The 26456-nt window shown below is 44.7% G+C and overlaps 1 protein-coding gene across 8 annotated transcripts in view; it reads left to right on the top strand.

The window, feature by feature from the left end:
• Positions 1-26456, top strand: part of PAG1 (phosphoprotein membrane anchor with glycosphingolipid microdomains 1) — a 359982-nt gene that overhangs the window by 42197 nt on the left and 291329 nt on the right. For 3 of the 8 annotated variants that reach the window (XM_068237552.1, XM_068237554.1, XM_068237533.1), the window contains exon 1: positions 15160-15341. The exons of the other annotated variants lie outside the window; for them this stretch is intronic. The gene's annotated coding sequence lies outside the window, so the exon portion shown is untranslated. Of the gene's footprint in view, positions 1-15159; positions 15342-26456 lie in introns of those variants that run through there. 8 annotated transcript variants of the gene reach the window in all.

Raw genomic sequence — 26456 nt, 5'->3', positions numbered from 1 at the left:
GGCGGGGCCCCCTCCTCTTGCAAAACTGTATTCCCTAATTCTTTCATATGAATAACAGACCTCCATGGCAGTTGCTTGTTTCACAGGCAAGAAGTTAGGCACCATGTGAATTCTTATAGTTTTTCCCCAAGGTTACTGTGTATGGTGCACTGTAGATAGCCACTTTCATTCCTAGGCTGATCCTGTCAAGAATCGCAGGACTGGAACACAATCATAACGTCTGTGCTGTATAGAAATCTCTAGTATAATCATGTGGGTCAATCAAACTACAAGTTACAGGCTCAGTCTAAAATAACTTGTGTCTGAATAGAAGAATCAGAGAGAGCATTTTTCTGAAGCATATTCACACATGAATGTACATTGATTGCAAGTGGACACAAAAGAATAGAGATTCTATCAAAAGAAGGCTTAAAAAGCTAAACCGGGCTTCATAGGAAGTAGTATGGAGTGGGCAGACTTCTAGGCATGAATTCTGACATACAGACTGGAAATGTAAGTATACACCATATAACCGCTTATTTTTTTACGTTATACATTTTCTCTTTATTCCAAGTGAAGTGCGGTCCGGTGTTAGTCAAGGAGCAGAAATGCAGACATCAAACATTGATTCCGGTGATAGCTTTAATGACTAATGGTATATAGTATATTAAAAGCTTTTGAAACGTTAAGTTTGTTTTTCAGGCATTACGCAGAACTGGATCAGAACCATACAATAACTGAAGAAGAAACTTAACATTTGGAAATCTGTATTCCAATAATATGTTAAGATACAGATGGTGTAACCAAACAAAACAAAGTATTGTAGAACATAACCACTTGCCAACCGCGCACTCATAACGCGCGTCGGCAAAGTGGCAGCTGCAGGACCAGCGACGCAGTTCTGCGTCGCCAGCTGCAGGCTAATTAATCAGGAAGCAGCCGCTCGCTCGAGCGGCTGCTTCCTGTCAATTCACGGCGGGGGGCTCCGTGAATAGCCTGCGGGCCACCGATCGCGGCTCGCAGGCTAAATGTAAACACAAGCGGAAATAATCCGCTTTGTTTACATTTGTACAACGCTGCTAACAGTAGCAGCGTTGTACCAGATCAGCGATCCCCGGCCAATCAGCGGCCGGAGATCGCTGTCACATGACAGGCAGGAGCCTGTTAGAGGCTGCACAGGACAGATCCGTTCCTGTGCAGCCTCTGATCTCCGGGGAAGGAAGGTAGGAGAGGGAGGGGGGAATGTCGCCGCGGAGGGGGCTTTGAGGTGCCCCCCCCCCGCAAACCTCAGGCAGGCAGGAGCGATCAGACCCCCCCTGCACATCATCCCCATAGGGGGGAAAAAAGGGGGGCGATCTGGTCGCTCTGCCTGCTACCTGATCTGTGCTGGGGGCTGCAGAGCCCACCCAGCACAGATCACATAATACAGCGCTGGTCCTTAAGGGGGGGTAAAGCGTGGGTCCTCAAGTGGTTAAGGTTCATACACACCTACCAACTATCTGTCCAACTATTTGCCAAACTTGTCTGTTAAGCCCCATTCCCACACTCAACAGTGGAATGTTAAGCCCCATCTACACCATACAATTTTTGTGCATTTCGATTTGATCCGACATGTCCAATTCGATTGGTAGTGTGATCCATTTGCCATTGTTTTGCAATGACATTCGACCACACTATCGAATCGAATCCCGATCGGACATGTCGGATTGAATCGAATCGCACAAAAAATTGTATGGTGTAGATGGGGCTTTATGCAGCACAATTGTCAAACAGCTTTTGTTGAGAAACAAGTTGAAACAACTAAAAAAAGTATTTTGCTATTGTTCAAAAAGCTGATAAGACTGAAAAGAAGTCAATCCAACAGTTGAAATGGCTACTTATCAGTCTTATCAGCTGTTTGAACAATAGCAAAATACTTTTTTTAGTTGTTTCAACTTATTTCACAACAAAAGTTGTATGAACTTATAGACAGATATTCTGTATTCTGTGGAGAACACGCACACACCATTGACCAGCGCTGCCCAATAGGTCAATCTAACGGTAGATCGCGACCGGCTTCTCGGTAGATCTCGGCCTCATGGCCGCGTCTCATTAAATGTTGTGGCCAGCAGCTCTAGAACTGCGTCTCATCACATTTTGCTGCCGGCTGCTGGCCAATAAGGATGCAGGCGAGGAGAGAGGGAGGAGAGAGGCGGCACAACCACAACGTCATGGCTGGGGGCGGCCCCCAGCACGTTACAAGCACACACGTCACCCGCCGCCCCTTAGCCTGCCAGAGCGCCCCTGGACCGTCAGCCGCCGGAGGGCATGTTACAAGCAGTGTAGCAGATAGACAACAGGCGAGGCTTCAATCCAAGCAATTTGGGTTTTAATTAATACTCGTCTCTGACAAAGCAGAGTGTCCACGAAACGGCTGTAAGGCCGCTGTGTTTGTACCTCCATCTTATGGTATGCCTTGTACACTGAAGCTGAATTAAAACCCGAATTGCTTGGATTGAAGCCTTGCCTGTTGTCTATCTGCTACAGCTACACTGATTGGATCTGTTCAGCGAGAGCGCATCCTTGGGACAGCTGAAGTGTGGTTTCTGTTGGCGTGAGTGTTGACCTTCCTTCTACTAAACATGTTAAAAGCACGCTGGCTGCCGCCCCTCGGCCCGCCAGAGTGCTCCTGGACCCTCAGCCGCCGGAATGAGGTAGCTATCTACTACCTCCTATACTGCAGACACATGTACCTACCTAACCTATACTGCAGGCACATATACCTGGCTAACCTATACTGCAGGCACCTATACCTGGCTAACCTATACTGCAGGCACATATACCTGGCTAACCTATACTGCAGGCACCTATACCTGGCTAACCTATACTGCAGGCACCTATACCTGGCTAACCTATACTGCAGGCACCTATACCTGGCTAACCTATACTGCAGGCACCTATACCTGGCTAACCTATACTGCAGGCACCTATACCTGGCTAACCTATACTGCAGGCACCTATACCTGGCTAACCTATACTGCAGGCACCTATACCTACCTAACCTATACTGCAGGCACATATACCTGGCTAACCTATACTGCAGGCACCTATACCTGGCTAACCTATACTGCAGGCACCTATACCTGGCTAACCTATACTGCAGGCACCTATACCTGGCTAACCTATACTGCAGGCACCTATACTTGGCTAACCTATACTGCAGGCACATATACCTGGCTAACCTATACTGCAGGCACATATACCTGGCTAACATATACTGCAGGCACAGATACCTGGCTAACCTATACTGCAGGCACATATACCTGGCTAACCTATACTGCAGGCACATATACCTGGCTAACCTATACTGCAGGCACATATACCTGGCTAACCTATACTGCAGGCACCTATACCTGGCTAACCTATACTGCAGGCACTTATACCTGGCTAACCTATACTGCAGGCACCTATACCTGGCTAACCTATACTGCAGGCACCTATACCTGGCTAACCTATTCTGCAGGCACCTATACCTGGCTAACCTATACTGCAGGCATCTATACCTGGCTAACCTATACTGCAGGCACAGATACCTGGCTAACCTATACTGCAGGCACATATACCTGGCTAACCTATACTGCAGGCATCTATACCTGGCTAACCTATACTGCAGGCACATATACCTGGCTAACCTATGCTGCAGGCACATATACCTGGCTAACCTATACTGCAGGCACATATACCTGGCTAACCTATACTGAAGGCACATATACCTAGCTAACCTATACGGGGGGGGGAGGGGGCGCTAAGCTTAGCATTTAAAATGTTGGTAGATCTCCTGGCCTCTGCGAATTTTAAAGTAGGTTGCGAGCTGAAAAAGTGCGGGCAACCCTGCCATTGACTAATACCTGGTTTTACTAGGGAAGGGAGGACCCTGCCAAAGGCTTACAATCTAGGGGGAGTGTTTCCCCGCATCATTTTTGGTATGCTCCCTTTTTGAGTGTCTGTGCTCACCAAGTACCCGTGATAAAGTAGAGATTATCTCAAGCTCCCCTTGACATAGACATTATTCAATAGCAGCACACAGTAATAGTCTCTAGACATTTTCCAAGCATTTACAATTTATTTTAATTAGCTAAAATTCTAATTCAATGTTTTAATGTTGTTATATAGGATTATCATTTTTCTAAAGCGCTCTAAATTTGTTCTTCTGTACTTAACTACATAAAGCCTAAGTTCCTATTTAATGTACAGCGCTGCATAATATGTTGGTGCTTTATAAATAAAATAAATAATAATGTTGCAAGGTTCATTTGCCTGTGTAGCTTGGGGCTACTTCTGGGTTGGCGAGGTCCATCAGGCGCTGGCCTGATGCTCTTCACATTAGCCTGGGAGTGCTCTCACCTCATAGTCGTGACGTCCAGCGCACAGCGCTCCCGGCCATGGGTGCGCGATCAAAGATGTGCCACTGGACACCTAGCATGCAAGCTGTTACAGGAAACCAACATCCTTCAGTGGTAGACAGGTCATGTGTATGCTAGGTGTGTATTTTATCCCATGAGTGGGGCTTGCACTCTCTTGCAGGTAGGCACTTATCTGTTTTTAAGTAGCGCTGCTCATTTCCTTGCAATGTACTAATTTAATTCATTTTTGGTCAGCTGCTCCCACTTAACAGCCTTGCTTTTGGTGTATATGCAGAGCTTCTGTTTGGGTTCAAGGTGCGTTTGTAGTTTCTGGGGGGGCTCAGCGCACCTCTGATTGTAGGCCATCTGGAGGCGGCCTGGTGATGCGCTGATCCACCTTTTGCGCAATTTTCAATTGTGTATGTATATATATATATATATATATATATATATATATATATATATATACACAGTATATATAGTTGCTAAATACATTTGGTAAAGCTAATAGCTTTGTATTTAACAGCAGGGGTTCATTATTTCATGCATAATGTTGCCAGTTACTGTTAATATGTAATAAACACAATTCATACAATGTAAAAAAAGCTGATGCAAACACTGTACTGTAGTCAGCTGTATAACATTTTTAGTTGAGCAGCAATAGGTCTAATGATCAGAAAACAGAAGGTGAATAATTCAATTAAGCCCCTCTTCCCAGAGAATGGTTAATGTTTTTGATTTATGCTAAGTGCCAGTAAGTTACTTGTATTCCCCGATCACAGATGCTTTGTTTTAGGAATTCAATTATTTACACCAGCATAACCATTCCACTCTAGTGTTATATTGTTATTAAACATTCTCCAGCATCATTAAGAGCTGCCTTTCCCATAACTCTTAAACTATGATACATCTTACAGGAAACCATCCTGCACTGACTTCTACTATATCACATTTAGAAGAGATTGGAAACCACAGCATGCATGTCAGAGCTTTCCTCTTGTAGACACAACACAGTGCATGGCCCTTCCGAAATAGTAATCTGTGCTGTGACACCCCTGTGACATCTCCATGAATGGAGGGAGCGGTTGCAGGAAGTCAACAGTATTCAGCCTGCAGGGTTGTTTTCACCTTAAGGACTCAAGCCAAGGCTGACAGATGTGTCACTAGCCTGCAGGCTAGCACAACGTGTTCTGTTGCTGGGAGTGGGTGGGGCAGCCCACTGGGAAAAAAGTAAGTGCGGGGAACATGGGTGCTCATGAAAATAGATTAAATGGGTTAAAGGGAAAGTAAGATGCACTGATTCTATTGTGTGGGATAACCAAAGAGGCACATTACCTGAGTGCCAGACCCGATGAAAAAGTGTTGATTGAAGTGTCAAATAAAACCTTTTAACCACTTGATTCAGCCCACGGGTTGTCTTCACTTTTTATTATTATTATTAATTATTTAGTATTTTATATAGCGCCGACATCTTCCGCAGCGCTATACATAGTATATAGTCTAGTCACTTACTGTCCCTCAGAGGAGCTCACAACCGAATCCCTACCAGAGTCCTATGTCTATGTATGTATCGTGTAGTGTATGTATTGTAGTCTAGGGTACATTTTTTAGGAGGGAGCCAATTATCTGTATGTTTTTGGGATGTGGGAGGAAAACGGAGTGCCCGGAGGAAACCCACACAGACACGAGGAGAACATACAAACTCCTTGCAGATGTTGACCTGGCTGGAATTTGAACCAGGGACCCAGCATTGCAAGGCGAGAGCGCTACCCACTACGCCACCGTGCTTGAGGATGGAAGCAATTTTCACATTTCAGCGCTGCTCTCAATCATTCACCAGTACCTTTATCTCTACTTATCATAGCTAAATGATCTATATAAATAAAAATATATTATAAAAATATACCCATTTTATTTGCCCATTTGTCCTGGCTTTTACAATAATTAAATTATATTCCTAGTACAATGTATGGGGACAATATATTATTTGGAAGTACAGGTGTATTTTTTCTTTTTGTGTTTTTTTGTCTTCTTTTTGTGCTTAATTAATAATTACAAGTCATTATTTTAAAAAATAAAAGTAATGTACCCTCGTGACATAAAAAGCTAAGCCCCTAAGTTAATGATGTATTCTTTTTTTAAATTCTGTCACTTTGTCATATTTTTTTTTTTAACAAGCATTTTATTTAGGTACAATTTTATTGCTTTTGATTCAGTTTGTCACTAAAAACAATTCACATGACATAGGCCTCAACCCTAAACCACCCAAAAACAGCCCTAATATCTATTCTACAACCTATCACGGTTAAAATGATACCACATATACAGTATCTCAGGTGATAGCTAGCTGGGAATTTAGCAGGCGATTAACTCTGAGGTGTTTATGTGTTTTCTACAGGCAAATTTTTTTGCACTATGTATTTGAGCCATTCTTTATTTAAAGAGCCCCAGAAGAGTCTGGACATCAGGAAAAGGCCACACATGTCGCCATTGATAACAAATTGGAAGCACAGCAATCCATTTATTCTCAAGGTGCTTTTTTGCTGTCCATTTTTTTTAAACGAATTGTTGCTGCGCCATTCTTTGTTTGAATAGCCCCAGCAATGCAGTGCACAGCAACATGTACAGCACCTTAACATCACTGTCCAGGGTTTGATTATGCTGCTCTATAAAGGTTCTAAAAAAAAAGCTCCAAAAAAAATCCAGTTCAACAGGAACTTGAAATTTGTAGCAGTTGCAAGTAAAGTGATTGGCAGTTCCTGAATCTCTGGACATTTTGTGGTTGCAAATGATAGTTTCTGTCAAACCGTCAATTTTCTAACTGTTTGGCTTGTTGAGTAATACTGCTGGTCACACGTGGAATGATTTGTATATGTTCATGTTAAAGGGGCACTATTGCTAATTTGATCTTTTTCAGACCCTTTAACATACATATGTCTCTTTGTAGTAATGTTATGGCACAGTATATAGTCCAATATAAATGTAATTGTTCACTGCCACTAATGATTTATAGCCATGCAGTCACGTCAGTAGCTTTCCCTTTCCGACGCCAATGAGACTATACCATTGTATAGTAGGGAGGCATCTGTTATTGATGGTAAGAGCTGCCGTTATTTGAATCCCCTCTGGGCAGCTTATTTACCTTTCTCCACCGTGTAACTGCACTAATGTGCAGTTACTCTGCTCACAGCAGCTGCCGTAAAGCGTAGGACACAGCCTCCTCCGTACAGCGCTGGCTGTGTGCGCTGTGTGGTGATTCGCTGCCCGGCCACCAAGGACTACGCAGTGCAGAAGCCGATTGGGTTGCCATAGAAACGGACAACAATAGGTGTCCGTTTCATTGCCAGTGAAAGGGGTCCTTGGCGGCTGGGCAGCGAATCACCACACAGCGCACACAGCCAGCGCTGTACGGAGGAGGCTGCGTCCTACGCTTTACGGCAGCTGCTGTGAGCAGTAACTGCACATTAGTGCAGTTACAAGCAGGGCTGTGGAGTCGGTCCAAAAATCCTCGGACTCCTCAGTATAGGATTCCACCGACTCCGACTCCTCTAATTTGCATATTACAATTTAGTTGATTAAAAGTATGTAACGTGAAATTCGTCTCTAACTGCCAATGCTTAGGAATTTTACAAGACAACTGAAGTGAGAAGGATATGTAGACTACTATATTTATTCCCTTTAGACTAAAACTAGTCCTTGGTAAGAGTACTTGTAAAAGGTACAAACCGGAACAAAAAACATCTATCAGGCCCTAGGCAATGTAACTGTGGGTACATGTGCAGGTACTCTGCAGGGTAATGAGGAGATTCTTCCTCTATTACACATTCTTCATGCACAATCTGAACTAGGTTTATGGGTGACAGACAACACCTCTGTGTTCAATGTGCACAACATTCTCAGTGGATTCCCTGCAGCTCTGTGGGGAGTGCATATGTAGAGTATAGTACTAATGTGTAACAAAGTAAACCTGAGACAGATGAAATTAAAGTTTTATACATACCTGGGGCTTCCTCCAGCCGCCTTCAGGATAATCAGTCCCTCGTTGTCCTTCTCCGCCACCTGGATCTTCTGCTATGAGTCCAGGTACTTGAGCCAGTCTGGCGTAGTGCGCATGCACACACTCCGCCGCCAGGAGCATACTACACCTGTGCAGCACTATTGTGCAGGTGCAGAATGTACCTGGCTGTGGGAGCGGCACGTGGCTGGACTGCGCTGACTGACTGAATTACCAGGACTCATAGTGGAAGATCCAGGTGGTGGAGGACAGCGAGGGACTGATTGGCCTGGAGGGGGCTGGAGGAAGCCCCAGGTATGTATAAAACTTTACTTTTCATCCATCTCAGGTACCCTTTAATTTGTAGTCACCAAACCAAATTTTAACAACATATCAAATTATTTGATTTCATCAGCAAAGGGAGTGCATACATTTGCATAATTCAGCATCAAAGCAGAATTATTTCCATCTCATTGACCATCTCTATTAGTGACACAGCTACACATCAGGCTTTATTCTTACAGCATAGATGTTATTTAGTATATATAAGAGATTCCTGTGTACACATCATATATACAGTCACAAACAGATATGTATATCTGACCTTAAAAATACGGGGACTGCTTTATTGAAGCAGCACAAGTAACTAATTTTGATTGGTTTATTTCATTTTTGTGGACTAAGCACAGCTATTACTGTATATATACATTATTTTTAATGACTATTATCTGAGAAATAGAACATTTTATCATATTTTCTATTTTAATTACAGTTACAAATTCATTAGGAGTCGGAGTCGGTGCATTTTTTCCCGACTCCAACTCCAGGCACCAAAAATTGCCCCGACTCCGACTCCACGACTCCGACTCCACAGCCCTGGTTACAAGGTGGAGAAAGGTAAATAAGCTGCCCAGAGGGGATTCAAATAACGGAAGCTCTTACCATCAATAACAGATGCCTCCCTACTATACAATGGTATAGTCTCATTGGCGTCGGAAAGGGAAAGCTACTGACGTGACTGCATGGCTATAAATCATTAGTGGCAGTGAACAATTACATTTATATTGGACTATATACTGTGCCATAACATTACTACAAAGAGACATATGTATGTTAAAGGGTCTGAAAAAGATCAAATTAGCAATAGTGCCCCTTTAAAGAACCGATTTTAAAGTGACACTGAAGCGAAAAAAAAGTATGATATAATGAATTGGTTGTGTAGTACGGATAATTCATAGAACATCAGTAGCAAAGAAAAGAGTCTCTTTTTTTATTTTTTATTTTCAAGGGAGCCTTCAGAACTACTCGCGTCCCTGAGTAGTTCCAAAGACAAGAGCATATGTACTGGGCATGCTTGTTTTAATTTGTTGCTCAGTCATACAGTCACAATTTTAACATGCGGTAGGTATGGTTAATGAGATTATGCAAATACTGCATGCAAATGTATGAAAATGAAATAATTGAATCCTGCCAAAGTGAAGTTTGATACAATTATAAGTAGCCAATGAAAAGTATGCTTCACTATCACTGTCACTGTTAACGCCTGTGTTATGTGGCAATGCACTGCACGCAGTGCACTACCATGACACACTCAGTTAGTTGCTGAGAACTTCTGGGTGCAAGAGTAGGGAGTTGAAGGCATTGGGAGGTGTGACGAATCAACGTTTATTCGTCCTAAAAAAGTAGTTAGAGCCTTATAAAATATTCCCTGTCGCCACTATTAAAAGTGACAGCAGAGGGAAAGGCTTGGTTTATAAGAAGATCAGGGGAGCCAGGGGTTAACAGTTCCTCCCCCTGGTCAAATGCTAACAAACCCTGGCTCTTTGGTAGCTTCTAATTACAGCTTTTCTCACCTCCGTGTGAAAGTGTTTCTCCAGCATCCCTGGAATGGTTATAGCTCATCCATCAGAGATTAGATGGACAGAAGCTAATAAACCGCCCCTTCCTCCAGACTGCTAGGAACCGATCACATCAGGGGGTTCTCTCAGGATTACCTCAGCTGAAGGATCAAGGAGATTCCATCTCCCAGCTGACCTTTCTGTGATCTCACAAATATGAAATCCATCTTTTGCCATAAAGATGGCTTTCCAAATAGGCAACGGCCTTAAGAACCCGCTTATTCTGAAATTCGGAACCAACCACACGATTGGATGTTTCTGAATTCCAGGTAAGCCCTGCCAAAGCAGAGATATGCATTTTGGGGTCACCGTTCACTCTAAACCCCCCAAGTTTGGTATCAACGTTCTTGATAAATTCTGACAAACCTAAAAATGTTATTAGATTTAACACAACTTGTACGGTTTGCAGATGAGCACACTTATCATGATTCAGGTAAAATTTTGTCTCTATGAGAGGGGCAGAGATCTCCTATTCCAAAGAGGTGTGTGATCCACGCCCCCTAACCCCTCCTTGCTGGAGTGGGGGCTATAACCAGACAGAGCCCAGAAAGCTCTGCGTCCTTTACCTTCAACCTGATGCCTAGTAACATCCTGGCAGCCCGCAAGGACACGGGCCAAAACCTCCATCTTTGAACTTTCTAACAAAGGCCTGTCGGCCGCATGGCAACCGCCATTTTGGGACTTTCGCCAAAGACTTGCGATTGCCGCATGGACTACCAATAACGGTATTTGAACTGTATATAATCGGACATTCTGTTCCTTTTCCTCCCTTCTCTCTGTCCAATCAATCTGTTCTAAAATAAGCTGTGTGTATGTAGTTTAGAAATAAACTAACGATTTTATCGTTCAGTTGTGTGCCTGTTCTGGTCATCTGATTGCTGCTATAACGAATCTGCCCTCTGAAGAGTCAGTCATACTACCGCATTGTTTTATGATTTGCTTATAAATTGTTGATTTGCTAGCTAGGTTGTAAATAACCGTTTCTTCCTTCTAGGATTAGCTAGTACCAGATTTCCTGTGCGAAATCGATAACTTCGTTTCTCGATTATAAATACAATTCGAGATTGCATCATATAGGGACCCAGTAACCTTTCTTTAACGTCACATTGCTCACAGTCTTTAAGCCGTCGGAAGTGATTATTCCCCGAACGGTGACTTGAGCGTGTTGAACGTGATTGGGCTGGCTACTGTATTATGATAGCGTTGGAGACTGTCCGCTCCATACAACCGGACAGTGGTGGCAGTGTATTTACCATATTTCCAGCGCGAAATCGATATTTTTAGTTTACCAATTGTATATACAATCAAAATTGTACATGTATGGGCACCTCCAACCAATCTTAACCGTTTACTACGCACACAGTGAATTTGCCTCCAGCAGTCTCTAGTGCATGAGACCTGTATGGCAACAGTGGCCTAGTAATACGGGATTGGTGAGTGATTGTCCCATTACATATTGTCGGCAGCTGCGCGACCAATCTTTATTGTCAGTCTGTTCACCGTACTTCCTGCGTATGCTAACGGGAGCAGATTAGACGGGATTGGCACGCTCTGTCGCCCTTTTCTTTCTTCCCTCTGACGATCCAGCAACCGGTCTCGTTGTCCGTCTGCGCCCGTACTTCCTGCGTACGCTAACGGGAGCAGATCTCGACGGGATCGCGGGGCTGGATTGTCACAGGAGGTTCTTTAGGACTGTGAGAATGTGAAGAAATAACAATCAGAAGTATGACTGCTTGGAAAAGGAAAGGGTGGTCCTGAGCACAGGCATCTCAGGGATATCATCCTTAAAGGGACTCAGAGATGAGCCTTAAGCCAGTTTTTATACTTACCCAGTGCTTCCTCCAGCCCCACAAGCACAGATGCGTCCCTCGCCATCCTCCTACTCTCTCCTGTTTAGCCCGCGGTGAGCCCCGTAAACAGGCCCAGTCAAAGCCAGTCAGGGTCTTCTTCGCATGCGCGGACCTACTGCGCATGGGCAGCAGATCTGGAGTGACGTCACTGATCCTGTTCCCGGGGATCACCACAGCTGAACGGGAGATCGCAGGAGTGCTTATGGGGCTGGAGGAAGCCCTGGGTAAGTAAAAAAAAAACTGCGGTGAGACTCATCTCTGAATCTCTTTAAGGTGCCCATATACTAACTTCATTTCCCGCTGATAGACAGCAGCTTCGATCACTGTGATTGAATCTGCTGTGAAATCGATAAAGGTGGCCACTAACGGTCCAATTTATAGCGAAAAATTGTTTGAGCGATCAGAAATTCTGATCGGATTGGTTGAAAATAATCTCAATTGATGGGCACAATCGAGTATGAACGATTATAAAAATAGTCGGATTCGATTTTTGTCTAACCAAAATTTGGATTTTCTTGATTGGTTGTGATAGATCGATTGAATTGGAAGCAAAGATTGGTTCGTTGATGGTGTAGAGAACTATTTTTCTTTTTCAGATCAGAATTTCTGATCACTCTAATGATTTTTCACTAGAAATTGGACCATTAGTGGCTACCTTAATGGTGGCCACTAATGATCTAATCTTTTTCATCCAATCTTACCAAATCTATGTCGTATAAGGGTGAATTAAGTGAATATACTGAATGGATACTTCAGGCAGTTACCTTATATTCCATATAAATGGAAAGATTGGATGAAACAGATTGGATCAGTAGTGGCCAGCTTTACGCAAACGCAGACCAATCGACCGATTTCCATCCGAAATTGATCGGTTCTGTCAATCTGCCCAGGCGGAAAATGCAGCAATAATCTCACCTGTCCCGCTGGCGGGAGTCCCCGGGTCCGTTCTGTTCTTTTCTCCAGCTGGCCTTATTCATCTTATCTGCACTTCCTGTCCCGTCCTGTGAGAAGGGGACGTTAAAACAGTAGAGCGCCCTCTACTGTTTGAACTTCCCCTTCTGACAGGACGGGACAGGAAGTACAGAGAAGATGAAGAAGGCCAACTGGAGAAAGGAACAGCATGGACCCGGGGACTCCCGCCAGCGGGACAGGTGAGATTATTGCTGCTGGGGGGGAAGAAGGAGTGAAGGCAGGTGGCAGCGGCAGCTCCACAGATCGTGAATCGATTTGATGCTGAAATAGATTCAAAATCTGTGTGCAGTGTATGGGCAGCCATTTAGATCCCTCTCTGATCAGATTCAATCAGAGAGGGATCTATCTGTTGGTTGATCTGGTGGCAACCGACTAGTATATGGCTGCCTAGCCTTCCTTTATTCTCTGGGGTTAGCTAGGAAACATGGAAAATTCAGTGTACTTTGCAGCCTATATAAGCAAAATACCTCCAGCACTCTACTGTCTAGTGTCCTCGCCTTACTCCTGCTATTCATTGAGTGATGGCATTCAGCATGCACAGGAAGTGAGGCAAGAGAGAGCCTGATAATGGAGCAGTTAGTATTTCCATGTTTCTCTGCCAATCTCTGTATTGGAATGGGGGTGATGGAAGGCCCATGCTGGATCCTGCCAAGCATCAGGGGTCTGGTCATGGTTGTGACCTCCATCACAGCTGACTTGGGACCTGTAAGAAGCGATTGTCAATCGCTCTGGATTGCTCCTCCGGAAGTGGTGGAAGCTCTTGGTGTAGGGACCATGAAAGCAGTTGCCTTCGAGCCTGTAGCCATGGGTGTAGGGGTAGGGAGCTAGAGTTTGTGGCTAGTAGAAATGAAGGAGGCACTTGATTGTGGATTGGTGACCCACAGAGGGATTGTGCACCGGCGGACTAGGTGTGTGCACCTAGTAGTGAGCCCTATCAGCTTTTTTCTACAGTAGTTACTAGAGTTTGTGGCTGTTATAGGGGTCTAGGGTGGGCCTTGTGGAGAACTGTGGCATGTCCCCTAAGGTGCACAACAGTGGCAGCAGAGCAAAAAGTGATTCACGTCTCCAGGCTTCACTGGCCATCTACCCTCACCAGGTATCCCTGTCTCCATGACTACAGAACCCTCTCTTGTCACATGACAAGAGAGGGTGCTACTAAACATAGAGATTGGGATGTCTGGAGAAGGTTGCTGAAGGGTGGAGCATGGAGAGGGGAGTCACTGCTCTCATATGCTGTGCTGCATGGGAAGGAGGGGGCTACATCTGACTACCCATTGGGTGGGGGGGGGGGGTAATTCTTCTGGCTGATTATACTTGGGTGGGTGGTCGAGCTACCTATGCTGGGGCGAGTGGGTTCTGGCTACCTATACTGGGGACCTTATCAGCTACCTATATTGGGGGGTCTTTTTCTGATTACCTGCACTGGTGTGCCTCTCTGGCTACCTATACAGATGGGCTAACCTCTGCCTATCTATGTTGGGGGGCTACCTATATAATGGGATGGTTACATCTCACTACCTATACCGGGGGTTACGTCTGGCAACTTATACTGGGGGATGCTACCTTAGGTACCTCTGGCTACCTGACATTGGGGAGGGAGGGTCACAGAGATCACTTATTCTATTTGTACTTTACCACGGGCTTGATGTGCTTCTTCCTTTAACAGTTTCTGATGGCCGCTGGCATCCCTGCATTAAATATTCTGAGAAGTCCTGCTGAAAGCAAAATGTGCCAATCGATGCATGGGTTTATTTATATCACTATTCATAGTAGAAATAATAGCAGCCCGATCACATCTATAGAATCCTCATCATGCTGCATTACTACTACTATAATAATAACGTTCCCGATGGTTTACAACATGCTTTGCTCCCACCTTACCAGCAGCGCCCGTTGCTACAATTGTATCCATACAGTGATGTCACGCAGCGTGTTCAATTCGGAGGGGTCATGTTCGGCACAGGGGGGTGTGTGCTAGCAGCGCTAGACTCCTCCCGCTGCTGGTGAATATTCATGAAGAGAGCAGCGCTCGGCCCCGCCTCTCCCGGTCAGTGTGTTTGGTGGGCGGGGGGCCGCAGATGAGCAGCAGCAGATAGCGGCGATGAGAAGGGGCAGCTGCGGTGCTGGATGGACACATGTGCGCTCTGCAGAGGAGCCAGTGTGCTGGAGGGAGGAGCAGACCCCCGAGCTGTTGTTGCTGCCTGGTGTCCGGATGATTTGACTTCTCTGGACCGGTAGGCTGGGCACTGCTGGAGTGCAGAGATCGGTAAGGTCATATATTCTATTAATATCATGTATGGACTGTACGATAACGGTGCACCCAGCCACTCATCACTGCAGGATTGTGCTCTCTAGGAATGCTAAAACCAGCACAATTTCCTAGGTGGTGGCAGTATTGTCCCCACTATACACATCCTTATGAAATGTAATACTTCTCTATGGCAGTTCCAGGGCGCAGTATCTGGCTTTATTTACGAAAATCACAGTAACCAATAATGTTCCAAGATCTTGCTGTAACTGCATATTATTGGCTTGATACTTCTCCCATCCCAGGGGTGTGCTGGTCATCTGTTACCATATATAGTGCATATGTAGCTATAGAACAGTAGTGGGGGGTGCCAAATAAAATATAAATGCACTGTGCTTGTATTAGTATCTGTCTCTATATTTACCAAATACACTCCATTTTAATACCCTTGGTGCATACTTCAGAGTATCTGCAATGACACTTAATGCAAGGTCAGTGGAAATGATGCTTTTTTTAGGTGATACGTTTTTGTGGTGTAAATAAGGTTATTGTTGGTGATGTAAGTTACTGAATACATTCTGCTTATGTGAGCAAGAAAGGTGAGGTAAGGTGCTTGTATGACTCACGCATTAAACATGTTCTTCCTATCCCTACTTGATGACAAGATCAGGCATTAGATGAGGCATGTTATAACCAGCGCATTATGGTCCATCTGACCCTGTGCACAGTGTGTGATTGTAGTTTGCTGTCTGAATCAGGTTGTTTTGTAGTTTGTCACTTCACCTAGAAGGGTGTGGTAATCTGGGGAGAAAAAAGAAAGGGGAGCTCTATTCAGGGGTGGATTAGCTGCTTTCCCACACCTACCGGTACTTAGAATTAGGGATATTGCATCTCAGAAACTGCACCTGCTGCTGCTGCCTGCAAATCTAAAGCTGACCTATGCGAATCCATGTACCGCTACAGTAATCGATTCGGTTCCCAGAGAAAATAAGAATTTGAGAGGAAATTTCGCAACCTGTGACACGCACAGCTTTAAAATTGCCTCAAACTCTTCATCCAAAAATTGTAAAAAAAAGTCAGTTGCCTGAGTGTCATCATGATCATTACTGATCTGTATATTTATTTTGGGTCAGGGATTTGAAACCATTTGGGTACCGTCTACCTAATCCCCCATAAGGACCAGGTGAATTTGCATGGGGGGGGGGGGGGTCAGGCTGCCGGATCACCAGTGTTGCTTGCTGGGCTGTGTGACCTCGACCCCCCCCCCCCCCCCCCCCTCGGCTCTGACATCAGAGCGTGCGGGGATGCCGGCCAGAGCGGAGGGGAGTGGCGATCGCCGGGGGAACGATAGGAAGGTGAGTGGATCCTTTTCTCCCCCCCCCCCCCCCCCTACCGCTGCAACGCTTACTGGTGATCACTACGAACCGCCGGTGATCGTAGTGGTCACATGATCAGTAGCTATAAGCAATGGCTGCTGATCACTGAGGGGAGATGTCAGCTGTCATATGACAGCTTAATCTCCCCTCTCGGTAGCGGTAACAGCGGGTAGCGTAAATCCTACGCTGCACCAAACTAGAGCAACCACAAGTGCGGCGTAGGATTTACTTACATCGGTCTGGAAAAGGTTAAAGAGAAACCGTAACCAAGAATTGAACTTCATCCCAATCAGTAACTGATACCCCCTTTCCAATGAGAAATCTATTCCTTTTCTCAAACAGATCAGGGGGCTCTGTATGGCTGATATTGTGGTGAAACTCCTCCCACAGTGTGATGTCAGGACCATGGTTCTGACATCACACTGTGGGAGCCTTGTTGCATTGTGGGAAAGAACAGCTGTTTACAGCTGTTTCCAACTGCCAAAAAAGCAAGCAGCATCCCCTTCCACTGACATTACCTGCCAGCAGTAAAAATGTCCCCATGTGGTAAATGTCATTATGTAAATCAGGGAGTGGAAAGATTTTACAATGGGCAAACACTGACTAAATCATTTATACATAATTATTGTAAAATCGAAGCATGTTTTTATTACATTATTTCAATGGAGTGCCTCTTTAAACAGTTGGGAACAGCCATGATTGAAATTTTTACTCGTACTAACACCATCCATATTCATCTCACTTCAGGTTTCCTTCAGACCAGCATCTGTCATTTTTTTTATTTTCTAATCAAAAAAATTAATGACAGATGCTGGTCCAAACCAGTTAATAGAAATTGTTTCATGGTGCTATCCTTTACATGTTTTAGCTATCTGTGAGCTGTGCTTCTAGGCACAGGTCTAGAATTTTGCAGGATATCAAATGCTGGACTACATGTTTTGTCTCTTATTGGCATGATGAAAAACTGAGTTTTTATATTTGGGGATTTCACACTACATATATTAAAACCTATTTCCTTGTTTTTCTTAGGTCATTTTAGGTGAGAGGGATATGGAGGCTGACTAGTTGGCTTCCTTTTAAATAATGCACATTGCCTGGCTGTACTGCTGATACTTTGCCTCTAATACTGTAAGCCATAGACTCTGAACAAGCATGCAGATCAGATGTCTATGACAAATCTGAGAGGATTAGCTGCATGCTTGTTTCAGGTGTGGGATGTAGACACTACTTACCAGAAAGATCATTAGGACAGCCAAGCAACTGGTATTGTTTAAAAGGAAATACATATGGCAACCTCCAAGGGTCTCTCACCTCGTGTTCCTTAAGCAAGGAAAGAAAGTATTGTACACATGCCAAACAGGATTTGGCCAAGGGGGTCATTTGGGGCTGTCTTGGCTTGGAATCTAGCATGTGTATAGATGTCCCATCCCATGAGGTCATTTACAGATTTGCCACACTGAATCTTTAGGTGACATTGACGTATGAACACCTCTCTTGTGGTAATCCGCTCCTTTAGGCACCATTCCGTTGTCCCTCTTCCCTTCTACATACGATGTGCTCAATACCACGTGACAGTAGTATATGTATGCAGAGCCGGGACAAGGTCTTCCAGCACCCAAGGCTGAGACGCCAAAGTGCCCCCCCTCCATCCCTCCCACTCCAGCCATCACACGGATTGCTATTAGACTAAGAGGCACCACAGGGCCCCCCAACACCTTACTCTCTAGTTATCTGGCTTGCAGTCACTGCCATGTATCCCCATTTCTTATTTCTCTCTGCTTCAAACACAATAGGGGAAAGATAGCTGAGCAAGTTATGCACCCTCTCCTACACTGCGCCCTGAGGCTGGAGCCTCTCTCGCCTCTCTCGGCCCAGCACTGTATGTATGCATGGATGCACCTTAAGGCACACATGCTGAAGTGGTATCGCATCCATATTTTACGGATGCATTTTTCAGCTCTGGGGATGCACTTTTATCCATTTCGTAGTCCATTGCCACGCTGGAAGAAAAGTGGGGCATTCATTGGATGAATGGTAATGAAGTGTGCTCTGCTGCTTGGAAGAGTCATAGTCATGGCATATGGGATCAGGCCCTTAGAGAAGCATGGGCTCTTAGACCTCATTCACATTAGGCAACACATATGGCTGTGCGTTCGGGATGCAAGCGCACCTGATCACATGCCATACGTATTGCTGTGTGTTGCGCTGTTTATCCTGTTCATTACAGTGAATGGGATCAGTGATGCGTTTTGCCAAAAATGCGTGCAGCAGTGCGATAGCGCATCACACTGCTGCGCAGCGCACACATGTATGAATGTCAGAAGGGCTCTCTATGCACGTCTGATGATCTTGCTGATCGCATACCATATGCGCTGCCGAAATGCTCGTGTGAACGAGCTCTAACTGTGTCCATTTGTCCACTGTTGTAAAATACAGGGAAGTGGGCTCACTGTTAATCGAGGCTCCTTCTCATCTACTTGATTTAGCTGCGCTTTCGGGAAACACAACGCAGAGCGGCTCACAGGGACATCAGAAAGCGCTTAGACTGCACTGTCTGATGTTTCCATCCATTCATTGCGGGTCACAGCAGAATCGTAACGCATAATTGCACGCATTTCAAGCCTCTTTCAACCTTCCCCCTTCACCTCGCCATGGTAGCGCTGGACCCCCCGACCCTCCCCAAATATCTTTGACAAGTGCATGCAGTTGCGCGCACAGGACACCTCGCACCTGTGCAGTAGCACAGATCCTGCTCAAGCTCAGTGTTTTCCAAGGGACTCCTTGCTATGGCACAGCCGCGAGGTGTCCTGCACAGTGTGGCCCTGGTTGTACTCAGATGAGTGTGGCTGTGAACCTCCAGAATGTCCTGGTGTCAAGTGTTGGTCTGAGGAAGGATGTGGGAGGGGCTTCCCTCTACTGAGGTTAGTATCTGCATTTCTCTCCCTTGAAAGTTACAGGTTTACTCATCCTGAATCGGCACCTCTGATATACATAAAACAATAAGAATTCTATAAAAAAAACATTGTACATGGCACTGGTTTATGGCATCCACTCTACAGGTGGCACCCTTGGCAGCTGCTTAGTTTGCTGATGCCACAAAATAAAAAAAATCCCTTTTCAACTATTTAATAGATGCCTCTTAGACATTCTGTTCATAAGCTCGGTATATTCCATATTTGTGTATTCACAGAGCAAAGCTTCTCATTACAGCAGAGAGACTGTGATCCCATCTTCCGTATTATAGGCTGTACACCTACGATGCTTGCTGGTGACAAAAGGATGATAAAATGATTGGCTTGAATTGCGATCTCAGAAGCACATTTACTTAAAAAACTGACCTTCAACTTTTTAAGCTAAGGAGAGAACTCTGATTTGTGAGTGTCTATAAAATGGTTTAACATTTTTTTTTCTTTTTTCAAGCACTTTGAGTTTGAGGAGAAAAGCGCTATACAAATGTTAGAAATATTATTTTATGTTTAAAAGCTGTAAAGCAAACTCCCATATGGATGAGATGTAGGAGGAAGGCAGAGCCTGAACTCATCTGTCTTTATGTCTTGAATACCAGAATACTGGAATCTGGTTGATTGCTTGTGTTATAGCTCTGTGTTTTGCAGGGATAAGTTTATTCCGCCAGCTGTTTCTGATTTTGTGCTGCATGTGGGAACGCTTGTGCTTTCATTCTAAATAGTCATTTACAGTAGGCTACCATATGTGTATTGTATGTGTGCATATCTCTCTCTCTCTTCCCCCCCCCCCCCCTCCCTCCCTCCATATTCATATATAGATAGAATCCCAGCCAGGTCAACATCTGCAAGGAGTTTGTATGTTCTCCCCGTGTCTGTGTGGGTTTCCTCCGGGCACTCCGGTTTCCTCCCACAAACGTACAGATAAGTTAATTGGCTTCCCCCTAAATTGGCCCTAGACTACAATAAATACACTACACGACACATACGACTATGGTAGGGATTAGATTGTGAGCTCCTTTGAGGGACAGTTAGTGACAAGACTATATTCTCTGTACTGCACTGCGTAAGATGTTGGTGCTATATAAATGTTGATGATGAGATATATATATATATATATATATATATATATATATATATATATATATATATATATATATATTTATTTATTATTTCCACATCGACACAATCCTTTTCTAGCTATTCGTTATTTAGTATTTATATAGCGCTGACATTTTCCGCAGAGCTGTGCAGAGAGAGTATATTGTCTTGTCACTTAAAGCAGTAGGATTAGCCATACTATGCCGGGGAAAAAAACATATATAAGTAGATAAATACTTGATCTACTTACATAACACATGTATTGTCCATGGTTTTGATTTCAGTGAATGTTACATAGTAATTGAAGAGAATTCTGTTCCTGGTGGGGGCCATGTCTTTTGCCCACAGTTTAGGCTAACTCGTGATGTCATTTCTGCCCTTTATTTTTTTTTCTTTTCTCCTCCAATTGCTGGGTCACCTCAGCCTTGCTTGTAAACACAAGTGAGCAGGGGATCAGGTTTCAGATAAGCAGCTGGCAGGGAAATGAAGGGAAGAGGAGGAATATATTATAGATAAAAAGAACCTCCAGCATGCAACTGTTTGGCACTTTCTGCTAAAGGGCCAGTGCTCCTAAAGTATGTGATAACTCCAAATCATAACAGCAGAAAAAGTTTTGATTGCAGGCTTAGCATCTTTATCACTTAATACACTCAGACCAGTTGCTGTTGAAATTTGATTTTTATGGTGACACTCCCGGTTTAAAAAGAAACCGTGACCAAGAATTGAACTTCATCGCAATCAGTAGCTGATGCCCCCTTTTACATGAAAAATCTATTCCTTTTCACAAACAGACCATCAGGGGGCTCTGTATGACTGATATTGTAGTGAAACCCCTCCCACAAGAAACTCTGAGGACCGTGGTACTCCTGGCAGTTTCCTGTTTGTGAACCTTGTTGCATTGTGGGAAGTAGCTGTTTACAGCTGTTTCCAACTGCCAAAAAAGCAAGCAGCAGCTACATCACCTACCAGCAGTAAAAATGTCACCATGGGATAAATGTCAGAATGTGAATCAGGGATTTAAGATTTTACAATGGGCAAACATTGACTAACTCATTTATACATAATTATTGTAAAAAAAAAATGTATTAAATTACTTTCACTGGAGTTCCTCTTTAACTGTCCCTCAGAGGGGCTCACAATCTAATCCCTACCAGAGTCATATGTCTATGGATGTATCGTGTAACGCATGTATCATAGTCTAGGGCAGGCATGGGCAAACTTGGCCCTCCAGCTGTTAAGGAACTACAAGTCCCACAATGCATTGCAGGAGTCTGAGAGCCACAGTCATAACTCATAAAGGCTAATGCATTGTGGGACTTGTAGTTCCGTAACAGCTGGAGGGCCGACTTTGCCCATGCCTGGTCTATGGCTAATTTAGGGGAAGCCAATTAACTTAGCTGTATGTTTTTGGGATGTGTTAGACCTGGAGGAAACCCATGCAGATATGGGGAGAACATACAAGCTCCATACAGATCGTGTCCTGGCTGGGATTCGAACCAAGGACCCAGTGCTGCAGGGCAAGAGTGCTAAACAGTACGCCACTGTGCTGCCCAACTTTTTCTTTTTGAACACCTGGCTGTCCTGCTGATCCTCCGCCTCTAATACTTTTAGCCATAGACCCTTAACAAGCATGCAGATCAAATGATTTTTACAAAAAACTACAAGATTAGCTGCATGCTTATTTCAGGTGGGGGATTCAGACACTACTGATGCATGAAAAAAAACAGGGCTGCCAGGCAACTAGTATTGTTTAAAAGGACATAAAGTAGCTCCCTTTTAAAAATGATCCTTTATTCTCTCATAAGCAGTAAGGCCTGGTGCACACCAAAACCCGCTAGCAGATCCGCAAAATGCTAGCAGATTTTGAAACGCTTTTTCTTATTTTTCTGTAGCGTTTCAGCTAGCATTTTGCGGTTTTGTGTAGCGGTTTTGGTGTAGTAGATTTCATGTATTGTTACAGTAAAGCTGTTACTGAACAGCTACTGTAACAAAAAATGCCTGGCAAACCGCTCTGAAGTGCCGTTTTTCAGAGCGGTTTGCGGTTTTCCTATACTTAACATTGAGGCAGAAACGCATCCGCAATCCAAAATCTGCAGCAGCCCGGGAGTATGCGTTTCTGCAAAACGCCTGCCGCTCTGGTGTGCACCAGCCCATTGAAATACATTACCCTAGCGGATCCGCACCCGCAAGCGGATCACAAGCCGCAGCGGAAACGCTCCGGTGTGCACTAGGCCTAACAGTTGCCTGACATCTGTGCTGATACTCTGCCTCTAATCCTTTAAAGTGAACACAAAGGGAACCGTGGGTCTAAATCAAATACTTACCTAGAAACAGGGCAGCCTCTCTATCCTGCAGAGGATTCCCACACCATCCTCCTGACCTCCGCTGCTGCCCAGGGCCCTTGTGCACATTGGGACCATTTTTCATGTATTTTTGTTTAGCCACACCCACCATGGCTGAAAAACTGCCATGGCACTTTCCTGCCACTATGAGATCCAGGTACCTGTGGGTAGGAGGGGTCTCAGAGCAGCCCAGTAGGTGTGGCCTGAGATGTGCTGTGCTTATTTCTTCTGCCTGAGCTGTATAGGGAGAAGTTATGGAGTGCCAGGCAGGGCTGTGGAGTCTGTACAAAAATCATCCGACTCCGACGTTTATGAAAACTCCAACTCCAGGTACCCATAATAACTCTTCGACTCCGACTCCTTAGTCTTATACTTACCAGGGCTGTGGATTTGGTACAAAAATCATCTGACGCATCAGTTCATGAAACCACTCACTCCAACTCTGTCTCCACAGCCCTGGTGCCAGGTACAGTATGAGGCCTTATAGAGCTGCCATAGTGCTTCCCTGTTGCTGACAAGAATCATCTGTTGCTGTATTGAGTATAAAAGAGGGAGAGCAGTTTCCATTTTCACTTAAGAATGTACAGTTTAGGGCATCAATTCATCAAGCATTACCGCATTTGGTATTGCTGAAAACAGCTGACTTTACGGAGCATTTAGTAACATGTCAATTCATCAAGGTTGTTGCCGTATGGCGAGCTGAAATTACCGCACAAGTCGGTAATTTACCTCACTGCTCGGTAAACACCCCAAACACGTCAGCAAGTGTCAATTCATGAAGATCAGAGCATGCGGTAAAGCCAGGGAACATGTTCTTTATTTACTGTCAGCTCTCATCTGTCGAAAAACCATTTCAAATGCCTTCTGTGTGGATATCCCCATTATTGATAGGAGCAGAGAGCCAATAGGAACAGCCCCTGTCTCCTGCAAGTCCCTTTGATAGGATCCAATGCCTTCTCTGGGAGGTCCAGCTTTTCTACCCCCTCCCCCCAGGCAGCGAGCAGAGGGATCAAAACAGAAGATGTTTCCCCTGTGGCCATTCGGCCGTTTAACCAGGCCTGTGGAGTCGGGTCAATTTTGGGCACCCGGAGTCGGAGTTGTTGATTTCATAAACTGAGGAGTCAGATGATTTTTGTACAAAATTCACAGCCCTGTTAAGTATTAGACTAAAGAGTCGGAGTCGAGGAGTCGGAGTCAGAACCATTTTGGGTACCTGGAGTTGGAGTCGTGGTTTCATAAACTGAGAAGTTGGAGTTGGAAGATTTTTGTACAGACTCCACAGCCCTGCGTTTAACCCCTTAGGTTCCTGTTGGACGATGCAGGGGAGCTAGTGGGGAAATCACATAAGCATGGCATGTTTAATGTCTCCTGGAAGATCTTCTAAGCTGTGGCAATTAAATAAAATGTTAGACTAATGGACAGATTCAGAGCAAGCAGAGGTAGTATAACAAACCTGTACATGCTAAAGGGATGTCGGGATGCCTTCGACTATTGTATTGACCTAACTGCATGGAAATCGGCATGTAACAACACAGACACTCTACACTGCTCTGCAGTTACAAACAGGTGCTTGTCAATGGGCTTCGGTAAATTACCTAACTTGTACTGCATATGTGAAATTATTGATGAATTGGCAAAGAAGTCTAAAATACTGAATCCGGTATTTTCCCGACTTGTTTTTTTTTTTTTTCCCATACATCCTTTGATGAATTACCGCCATGGTCCACTTGTATTCTTCCTATTTCTCCATCCTACTTACCAGAACAAAGAGAGGCACATAAAGGGCTCCTGGAAACTGGTACATCACCTCACTGGGCATGTGCAGAGAAATGGCAGGGGACTTTGAGGCTGAGGGGTCCTCAAACACCACCCTCCACCAACACAGTATATGCCGTCTCTGAGAGGGTAGGTCAGACCATGAGAGCAGTTCTGTGAGGAATGGGGCGGGGCCAAGCAGCCACCTCTCCACTGGCCACCTTTGCACCAGCAACACTAAGGGGACAATGCGAAGCTTGGAAGGAAATATGGTAGGCGTTAGGCCTGAACGATAACTCTAATTTAAACCAAAATCACGATCACCAAGATCAAGATTTCGGGAATCGCCAAAGCGGTGATTTCCGCGACGACATCATTCCCGCATGGGGGAAGTTTGAAATAGCAGCTTCAAACTCCCCCAAGTCCCGGTGCGTACGGCCCGCAGCATCGGCAGCGTTGGACATACCTTCCAACATGAGTCCAACGCAGTCCATCCTCTCTTGCCGTCTGCCTGCTTTTGTGCACGGCATAATTTCTGGTTCCTGTATGTCACATGACATACAGGAAGTATGACGTGCATGCAGGAGGCAAAGTGGATAGATTCGTGCTGGAAGGTATGTCTAGCACTGCCACAGCTTGGGGGACAGAGTGGGCACAGAGAGACACAGAATGTGCACAGGGCACAGAGAGAGGCACCGAGAGAGAGACGTAGAGGAGAGTTCAGTGATTTAAAGCAGATCAGAGATGAAAAACTAACTATAGCAAGTAACTTGTCTATATATCTTATCTAAAGTTTAGATGGTTTACATAGTAAATCTAGCTGCAAACAACTTCAACAGCATATGATTATTTATTCCTGTGATACAATGAGAGCAGCCATATATTCTGCTTGTCATAATTTCACAGGCAAGCTGCTCTGCATCTCCACCCCCTCAGCCTGTGAAAACTCCACTCCCCTCTCCGCCCCCCTGCCTCTGAAATCTTGTGCATGCTTCAGCAAAAGCCGCCTTATCCCCAGGCTGAGCTCCCATGAGCACTTGCAGCATGGGACTCAGAATGCCTAGGCATTTCTGAGGAAGAATGCCCAATAAACTATATGTAAGGGGCCGAAAAATTAAGGCAGCAAAAGTTTGTCTCTGATCCACTTTAAAGAGAATCTGTACTCTAATATTCTTACACTAAAAAGCATACCATTCTATTCCTTATTTTCTCCTGTGCCCCTCTGTGCTGTTTCTGCCACTCTCTGCTGCAATCGTGGCTTGTAATTAACAGTTTTAGGCAGTGTTTACAAACAAACTAACCAGCTCCTAATAGGCTCACATATACAGAGTGTGTGAGTCATTCAGTGTGCAGGGGGCCTGCAGAGGGTGTGTATCGCTTCTATCCAATGACAAGCAGCGCTGCACATTCCACACATTCAAAGCCTTAGCCGGACAGACACGACAGGGGAAAGATACATTGATTTATTACAGAGACAGTGTAATTAGGAAAGGCTGCAGTAAGCCCCAGCACATTAGAACAGGCATAGGAACTTATAGGATAGAAGAACTAAGGCTGAAAAAATTGTTACAGAGTCTCTTTAAGAGGCCTGGCCAT

The sequence above is a fragment of the Hyperolius riggenbachi genome, chromosome 5 (assembly GCF_040937935.1).
Source record: "Hyperolius riggenbachi isolate aHypRig1 chromosome 5, aHypRig1.pri, whole genome shotgun sequence".
Lineage (NCBI taxonomy): Eukaryota > Metazoa > Chordata > Amphibia > Anura > Hyperoliidae > Hyperolius > Hyperolius riggenbachi.
This window is presented reverse-complemented; position numbering and strand designations above follow the sequence as displayed.